At 43.2% G+C, this 9,716-nt stretch overlaps 1 protein-coding gene across 1 annotated transcript in view; it reads right to left on the reverse strand.

Moving 5' to 3' along the window:
• LOC123773380 (protein amalgam) overlaps positions 1 to 9,100 on the reverse strand; it is an 83,943-nt gene extending 74,843 nt beyond the window's left edge. The window contains exon 1 of the mRNA XM_045767099.2: positions 8,869 to 9,100. The gene's annotated coding sequence lies outside the window, so the exon portion shown is untranslated. The remainder of the gene's footprint in view (positions 1 to 8,868) is intronic.
• Between the last annotated feature and the right edge of the window lie 616 nt (positions 9,101 to 9,716).

Raw genomic sequence — 9,716 nt, forward strand, 5'->3', positions numbered from 1 at the left:
ATTTGCGAGAACGGGTAGCTGCGGAATGCTCATATGGTTAAGGTCATTGTGATAATACTGAGGCTGCCGTGTGACCAGTGGGAAATTAGATAGGGTGAATTAAACATTTATGCCATAGCAACGAGTCTGTTGGGGAGTCCACAATTTTTGAAGGTGCAGTGGCGTGCAAGAGCACATTTCGCCCACCAGGCGAAGGTCAGTTGCAACTTCTCAACGGTTGCAAAGGGGAAGCAATTGCGGAGGGGAAACTCCCATTATGTATGGGCATACACTACTGGATCCTACAACTGTGCTGTGATGTTATAGGTTAGTTCATAGACCTGATGGTTGTGCCCCAAGGCGGCCCTAGCAAGCTTCTCCACCGCCATCTCATGAGGAATATCGTACCTAGTTGACGTGTGTAGTTCTATCGGCCAATAGACAAGAACGCACCGTTATTTTCACCGTCAAGTTACCCTCTGCGTCTCATTTAATATACAAGCTCTTGGCTGGAATCACGACCGCATATACATTGTACTTGAAGGTGATGGAGTGGGTAACATAAAGAATTGTAGATGCATCGGAGCAAAACACTGGTGTCAGTAAGTCGTGGTGATAAAGTGGTGATCAAGGTAAGTGCCTGTGAGTGACACAGTGACCTAAAGTGAACTAAGGGAAGTGCTGCCACCTGGTTCACTTTGTGTGATTTTCCCCTTACACACCTGACAGAAGAAAAATGATTATGACCACTGCCATTCAGGGTCCCGGTCATCACCCGAAACTCCCGCGCGTGTGTAGCTGCCAGCGCTGGCTGCCAGCATACCATGAAACATCACTGCTTTCCCAACCTACTCACACCTCTCACACCATTAGCAGTTCTGTAGTGTGTCTGCCTTACTAAACCTGTGTGTGTGTCTGCTTCAGCTACCACCTGCGGTCATTGTGGTAATAAAGAGGACGTCGAGGAGGATGAAGAGGAGAGGGTAATAAAGAGAGAGAGAGAGAGAGAGGAAAGAGAGAGAGAGAGGAAAGAGAGAGAGAGAGGAAAGAGAGAGAGAGAGAGGAAAGAGAGAGAGAGAGGAGGGAGAGGGAGAGAGAGGAGGGAGAGGGAGGGAGAGGAGGGAGAGGGAGGGAGAGAGAGGAGGGAGAGAGAGAGAGAGAGAGAGGGAGAGAGAGAGAGGGAGAGAGAGAGAGAGGGAGAGAGAGAGAGAGAGAGAGGGAGAGAGAGAGAGAGAGAGAGAGAGAGAGAGAGAGAGAGAGAGAGAGAGAGAGAGAGAGAGAGAGAGGGGAGAGAGAGAGAGAGAGAGAGAGAGAGAGAGAGAGAGAGAGAGAGAGAGAGAGAGAGGGAGAGGGAGAGGGAGAGAGAGAGAGAGAGAGAGAGAGAGAGAGAGAGAGAGAGAGAGAGAGAGAGAGAGAGAGAGAGAGAGAGAGAGAGAGAGAGAGAGAGAGAGAGAGAGAGAGAGAGAAAAGGGCCTTTCTGTTGGTACAGAATATTGTTTTACTGCTAATTGTTTTTCTATGCGCTATTTATTAGCGCATATTTGGTATGATTCCCCCTAGAGTTTTCAATTATCATAGTATTATTTCTGAGACCCATACTGTTGTTTCAGTGATTCTTAATAATACATTTCATGAGAAGGGGGGAGAGGAGGGGAAGATGAAAGGGGGAGGGGCGAAGAGGGGACCAAGAGTTAGGGGGTCGAGGGGAGTAAGGGGGAAAGAGTGATAATAACGGGAAGATGAGGAAAGAGGAGGGGGGGGATGTCTTTCTTTTCGAAGTTGGATGCCAAACGAGGAAAAAGAGGGGAGATGTAAATGAGGGAGTGAGGTAGGAGATGGTGTGAGGGGGAGAAGGGGGGAAAATATTTGAGTTGGGAGAGAAAAGAGAGAGGAGGGGAGGGGGAAGAGAAAGGAAATGGGGCTAAGAAAGATGGGAAAGAAGAGCAGTGGAATGAGGAGGTGGGAGGAAGAGATAAGATTATCCCGGGCATCGCCGGGTACCAACACCTAGTTAATTAATGGGGGGGGGGGTAATGTGGGGAAACGTTTATAAGAAATATACCTCTGTTACACACGTGAGTATACATACGTACCCACGTGTGTACGAGGGGTATTGACCTAATCACTGTACTTGGGCATGATGGTGTGTGCCTTACTGTCACTCTCCGTGACCCCTTGGTCAGGGAAATATATAACCATCAGGGGGATATAACCCTTGGAATTACCAAGGTCTCCACTTAGTCGGTTATAGCCTTAAGACCTACGTCAACCTACTATCACTCCATGGTCACTTTTATACAGTTTCTTTACAAAATCTGTGTATACAGCGTCAGCGGTTAGTTTTTTCCTCGTGCTTCCATGATCTTACAATAGTGGTTGAGTAATTGCAAAAGGCAGGTTTCTTTTTTCACTAAATTCGTGTTGACTGGATTATACAGTTAATTTTTTCTCAATAAAACTAGCGATGTGGCCCTAATCACCCTCTAATCTAAAGGACGTTAGTGCGTCCTGCTGATCGTGTTTTGCCTCTTCTTTACTACCTCCTTTGTGGAGTGGGGCTGTGTATCTGGTGACGCACAAGCATCTGGAGTTCCCCAGTACCCCAACCTTTTACTCTGTATTACGCCGAGTGCTCGTGCATGTACATTTCTTTATTGTTATGGACTTCCAGGAGCCAGCACCCGGGGGACCAAGTTTATGGGCATGTATATCTTTGTCTTGTTCTAAGTCTGCGGTGATTGTGTTAATATCCGTTATGTTGTCTGAATAGTGTATATCGTTCATGAAAAAGATGTCTGGATCTGAAATCTTAAAGTTGTTTATCAGGGTGCCAAACACCTCCATATTGTTCTTTGAGGACTTCATTATTTTCTTTGTCAATCTCTTATGAAACGTTCTCATGTTAGTATACATCCAATGCTGATGGTTTTATTAAGCATATTTGTAAAAGTATTTTGGATTTTTCCTTTCTTATGTGTATATATATAGCTTACTGTTCTGTTTGTATTTCATTAGTCTGGTAAAAGAGCTTTAGCTTCTATTTCTTCAATTTCCCATTTTACAGGATTTTTTTCTTGGTGAGACATGCGTCTGTTGGAGCATTTCATTAATGTTTCATATTTTGTAGTGTCTTCTGCGTTTTGTAGGTCAGTCCTCTTTTTAGTCTACTGCGAACGAACATATTTCAGACACTGCACTTTGGCAGTTAATTTATATCTTCCTTGCGTGAGTGTCTTTGGTACTTAGAAGGCTGCCCATTACATGTTTACTAGTTATTAATTTTTTTGAATGTCCTTATTACTGAAATTTTATTTAAAGCCCTTCCCACGTTATTTATTTTGAGCACATTACATACATTAATGTTTGTGGGGTGTTCTATGAGTTTGTAATCTATGTTGTGACCGCGGTGGTCAAGTCCCTGATTATTTCGTCACTGTTCGTTGTACGGTGTGATTCCCTGTTATAGTGTTATTGTTTCCCATCCTCTCTCTTACACTGTGAATGTATTCTGCAAGTAAGATAATATCCGGCTCCGGGTTTTCTAGATTTTCGAGACAATAATCTATTTTTTTTTTTGTTAGAATAACAGCGAGGTTTTTATTCTGTCTAATTTCCATTACCTCTAAACCATCATTTGAACAGTTTAATAGTTCCGAGCCTATAATTTTCCCCCTTAATAAACAGACTCACTCCTACACTTGACCTGTTTACTCTCTCCCGCGTCTATACAAATTATATTTTGGTATCCAGACTTCACTGGGCACGTAGTCGGCCATGTGACTTTCTGTAATTGTTCCAAACATTGTCCACGACTCTGCTGGGAGGCCGTTTAATGTAAGCAGATTTGTTATTCGTTGTTGACTTTAGGTCGAGTATATTGGCAAATATATATTCATTCTCTAATTTAGCACCTCGAGGGTATATCTATTTGGTAAATCTACATTTCTACTAAAGTTTTCTAAATAGAAGTGGCAAATACCTTGTGTCAGTCCAGGACACGAACCTTCGCATCCTTATCTCTGTGCGTGCGTGCGTGCGTGTGCGTGTGTCTACATGACTTATATAAAGTGGCTTATGAGTAACTGAAGTCGAGCATGACTTCCTCCCCTTTAATTCATGATGCCTGGAGTCAATGGCATGGGATGGACTCCTCGACGAGGGTCTAAACCTGGAGCCGCCTGGACCCACTGGGACTCCCCTGGACCCGCTTAGACTCGCGTGGACTCACTGGGATTCCCCTGGACCCGCCTAGACCCGCCTGGAGCTACTGGGATTCCCCTGGACCCGCATGGACCCACTGGGATTCCCCTGGGCCCGCCTGGATCCACTGGGATTCCCCTGGACCCGCCTGGACCCACTGGGATTCCCCTGGACCCGCCTGGAGCCACTGGGATTCCCCTGGACCCGCCTGGATCCACTGGGATTCCCCTGGACCCGCCTGGACCCACTGGGATTCCCCTGGACCCGCCTGGACCCACTGGGATTCCCCTGGACCCGCCTAGACCCGCCTGGACCCACTGGGACCTCCCTGCACACCCACCTAGACCCGAGTACACAATGACTGACGCTGTGTAGTAAAGTTACACAAACAATACATCCTGATGGTATGTCATTCTTACTATTTTTTTTAACTGTAGACATTTCCTCCAAGTAAGAGGACATTTTAAATCATTACTGACGTAATTAGGTTCCCGGTGATAACACATTTTTTACTGCAATTAACAACTTACCCCCGACTGTGAGGAAAACCCTCGGTGTATAACTGAAAGAATAGTGTGAACCCCCCAAAAAATAAATTATAAACAGAATAAACCACCTATGTAATTATCTGTCTTCATAAGTATCCTGTGAAATACACGATGGTGTTTTTGTTTACAACTGATTTATCATGTAAATGACCATTATACAGATGAGTTGTACAATGAGCCGGGCATTATGTGTACAGCCTGTTTACACACTGCGAATAATATTAACCAGTTTACACAGCAAGTCATGGAGTTGTTGCAATAAGCCATAATGTTGTTGCATGAAATTCATACAGCCGGTATGGTTGGAAGCCATACAACTGTTGCAAAAAGTCACATTTTTTGCAACAATCTATACAGTTGCTGCAGCAAGCCATCGAAGTGCTGCAACAATACATACAGTACTGGCAGTAAGCCATACAGTACTTGCAGTAAGCCATACAGAACTTGCAGTAAGCCATACAGAACTTGCAGTAAGCCATACAGAACTTGCAGTAAGCCATACAGAACTTGCAGTAAACCATACAGTAGTTCCAGTAAGCCATACAATACGTGCAGTAAGCCATACAGTACTTGCAGTAAGCCATACAGTACTTGCAGTAAGCCATACAATACTTGCAGTAAGCCATACAGTACTTGCAGTAAGCCATACAATACTTGCAGTAAGCCATACAGTACTTGCAGTAAGCCATACAATACTTGCAGTAAGCCATACAGTACTTGCAGTAAGCCATACAGTACTTGCAGTAAGCCATACAATACTTGCAGTAAGCCATACAGTACTTGCAGTAAGCCATACAGTACTTGCAGTAAGCCATACAGTACTTGCAGTAAGCCATATAATACTTGCAGTAAGCCACACAATACTTGCAGTAAGCCATACGGTACTTGCAGTAAGCCATACAGTACATGCAGTAAGCTATACAGTACTTGCAGTAAGCCATACAGTACTTGCAGTAAGCCATACAGAACTTGCAGTAAGCCATACAATACTTGCAGTAAGCCATGCGGAACTTGCAGTAAGCCATACGGTACTTGCAGTAAGCCATACAATACTTGCAGTAAGCCATGCAGTACTTGCAGTAAGCCATACAGAACTTGCAGTAAGCCATACAGAACTTGCAGTAAGCCATACGGTACTTGCAGTAAGCCATACAATACTTGCAGTAAGCCATGCAGTACTTGCAGTAAGCCACACAATACTTGCAGTAAGCCATACGGTACTTGCAGTAAGCCATACAGAACTTGCAGTAAGCCATACAGTACTTGCAGTAAGCCATACAATACTTGCAGTAAGCCATACAGTACTTGCAGTAAGCCATACAGTACTTGCAGTAAGCCATACAATACTTGCAGTAAGCCATACAGTACTTGCAGTAAGCCATACAGAACTTGCAGTAAGCCATACGGTACTTGCAGTAAGCCATACAGTGCTTGCAGTAAGCCATACAGTACTTGCAGTAAGCTAAACAGTACTTGCAGTAAGCCATACAGTACTTGCAGTAAGCCATACAGTACTTGCAGTAAGACATACAGTACTTGCAGTAAGCCATACAGTACCTGCAGTAAGCCATACAGTACTTGCAGTAAGACATACAGTACTTGCAGTAAGCCATACAGTACCTGCAGTAAGCCATACAGTACTTGCAGTAAGCCATACAATACTTGCAGTAAGCCATACAATACTTGCAGAAAGCCATACAGTACTTGCAGTAAGCCATACAGAACTTGCAGTAAGCCATACAGTACCTGCAGTAAGCCATACAGTACTTGCAGTAAGCCATACAATACTTGCAGTAAGCCATACAGTACCTGCAGTAAGCCATACAGTACTTGCAGTAAGCCATACAATACTTGCAGTAAGCCATACAATACTTGCAGAAAGCCATACAGTACTTGCAGTAAGCCATACAGAACTTGCAGTAAGCCATACAGTACTTGTAGTAAGCCATACAATACTTGCAGTAAGCCATACAGTACTTGCAGTAAGCCATACAGTACTTGCAGTACGCCATACAGCACTTGCAGTAAGCCATACAGCACTTGCAGTAAGCCATACAGTTCTAGAGTAAAGCATTCAGATGTTGCAACAAGGCAACCACTTGTTACAGGAAGCCATACATTTGTTGCAAAAAGCCATGCAGTTGTTACAGCAAATCATCGTGTTGTTCCAAATCATACATTTTCTGCAACAAGAAATGTTCTTGCAGCAAACTTTCAGTTATTGCAACACGCCATTCAATGTGTGCAACAAGTCATACAGTTATAGCAACAAGTCATACAGTTATAGCAACAAGTCATACAGTTATAGCAACAAGTCATACAGTTATAGCAACAAGTCATACAGTTATAGCAACAAGTCATACAGTTATAGCAACAAGTCATACAGTTATAGCAACAAACCATACAGTTCTTGCAACAAATAATAGAGTTGTCGCAACAAATCATAGTTATGGCAACACACCATACAGGAGACGCAACAAAACATACAGTTGTTGCAACAAACAATAAGCTGTTGCAACAAACCATACAGTTATTGCAACAAACCATACAGTTGTTTCAACAAATCATACAGTTGTCGCAACAAACCATCCAGTTGTTGCAAACAAACCATACAGTTGTTGCAACAAACCATACAGTTGTTGCAACAAACCATACAGTTGTTGCAACAAACCATACAGTTGTTGCAACAAACCATACAGTTATCGCAACAAATCATACAGATGTTGCAACAAATCATACAGTTGTTGCAACAAACCATACCGTTGTTGCAACAAACCATACAGTTGTTGCAACAAACCATACAGTTGTTGCAACAAACCATACAGTTGTTGCAACAAACCATACAGTTGTTGCAACAAATCATACAGTTGTTGCAACAAACCATACAGTTGTTGCAACAAACCATACACCTGTTGCAACAAACCATACAATTGTTGCAACAATCCATACAGTTGTTGCAACAAACCATACAATTGTTGCAACAAATCTAGTTGCAACAAACCATCCAGTTGTCGCAACAAACCATACAGTTGTTGCAACAAACCATACAGCTGTTGCAACAAACCATACAGCTGTTGCAACAAACCAAAACCAATACAGTTGTTGCAACAAACCATAGTTGTAGCAACAAGCCATACAGTTGTTGCAACAAACCATACACCTGTTGCAACAAACCATACAGCTGTTGCAACAAACCAATACAGTTGTTGCAACAAACCATAGTTGTAGCAACAAACCATACAGTTGTTGCAACAAACCATACAGTTTTTGCAACAAACCATACAGTTGTTGCAACAAACCATACATTTGTCGCAACAAACCATACAGTTGTTGCAACAAACAATACAGTAGTTGCAACAAACCATCCAGTTGTTGCAACAAACCATACAGTTGTTGCAACAAACCATAGTTGTCGCAACAAACAATACAGTTGTTGCAACACACCATCCAGTTGTTGCAACAAACAATACAGTAGTTGCAACAAACCATCCAGTTGCTGCAACAAACCATACAGTTGTTGCAACAAACCACACAGCTGTTGCAACAAACCATACAGTTGTTGCAACAAACCATACAGTTGTTGCAACAAACAATACAGTAGTTGCAACAAACCATCCAGTTGTTGCAACAAACCATACAGTTGTTGCAACAAACCACACAGCTGTTGCAACAAACCATACAGTTGTTGCAACAAACCATAGTTGTCGCAACAAACCATACAGTTGTTGCAACAAACCATACAGTTGTTGCAACAAACCATACAGCTGTTGCAACAAACCATACAGTTGTTGCAACAAACCATAGTTGTCGCAACAAACCATACAGTTGTTGCAACAAACCATACAATTGTGGATGCATGGAACAACTCAAGTAATTAAACATTAACAATACGACTACACCTTTTCCTTGTCAACAATATTTTACTCACTTCACAACTGATGCTACATAATTTTAGACAAAAAATAATATCATCACCGGATTATTTTGTTTACGAGCCATGGAAATCCATCACAACAAACTTGTATATTAAGCTGCGAGAAGTCCACTCAAAATATGCTGATAACGGTCACCGAATTCTAATGTTTTCCAGCACTTTATTGTGTTTTGTGTGTTTTATTATCAGGACGCTGTTGATACTCACTGATATTGATATGGAAATAAGTTTATTGAGGTATAAATGCACACAGAGGGATGGAGGCGGGAATATACTGGAGGAGAGGGCTGGTGGGAGACGAGGGTAGCGAGCGTGAAGAGCCCCGCTGGTGGGGAGCTGTGAGCGACACACACAGCACAGCCGGGAGCAACAGGCAGTGTACAGTGCTGCTCTCGTGGTGTTCCACTCCCAGCCCAGCCAGCACACCCGCCTCTCACCACTGCTGTCATGCTACTGACTTCACTCCTCTCTCTCTCTCTCTCTACTCTCCAGCTCACCTATACTACTACAACCTGTCCTCACGCTTAATGCGCGCCAATATTCACGATATCGATTATAAAAGTTCACATATTGATGTTTTACGGAGATTAAAAACCACCTTCAAATATACGCTTTCCTGGACCGGTGCCTCGTCTGCCTCGACGGTGACACTGACTTACCTTGGTCTGAACGATTCTAGTTAGGCTAAACTAATACATATGTGACGCCTCTCATACACTTGGCGTATGTGACGCCACTCATGCACTTGGTGTATGTGAGGCCTCTCATGCACTTTGTGTATGTGACTCCTCTCATACATCTGCCGTATGTGAGGCGTCCCCTCTCCAGGCATGGCCAGACCTGGAGGCTGCCCCCACCCCCATCCCCACCAGGCCTGGAGAAATGGCTGAAGAGTGGTCAGGATAATTGTCAAGTGCGGCGGAGCGCAATAATATCCTGGAAATTGGCCGTGCATAGAAGAAGCGGAGGAGGAGAGAGAAGAGGGAGAGACGATATATATATATATATATATATATATATATATATATATATATATATATATATATATATATATA

Source organism: Procambarus clarkii, chromosome 10 (assembly GCF_040958095.1).
Source record: "Procambarus clarkii isolate CNS0578487 chromosome 10, FALCON_Pclarkii_2.0, whole genome shotgun sequence".
NCBI classification, from domain to species: domain Eukaryota; kingdom Metazoa; phylum Arthropoda; class Malacostraca; order Decapoda; family Cambaridae; genus Procambarus; species Procambarus clarkii.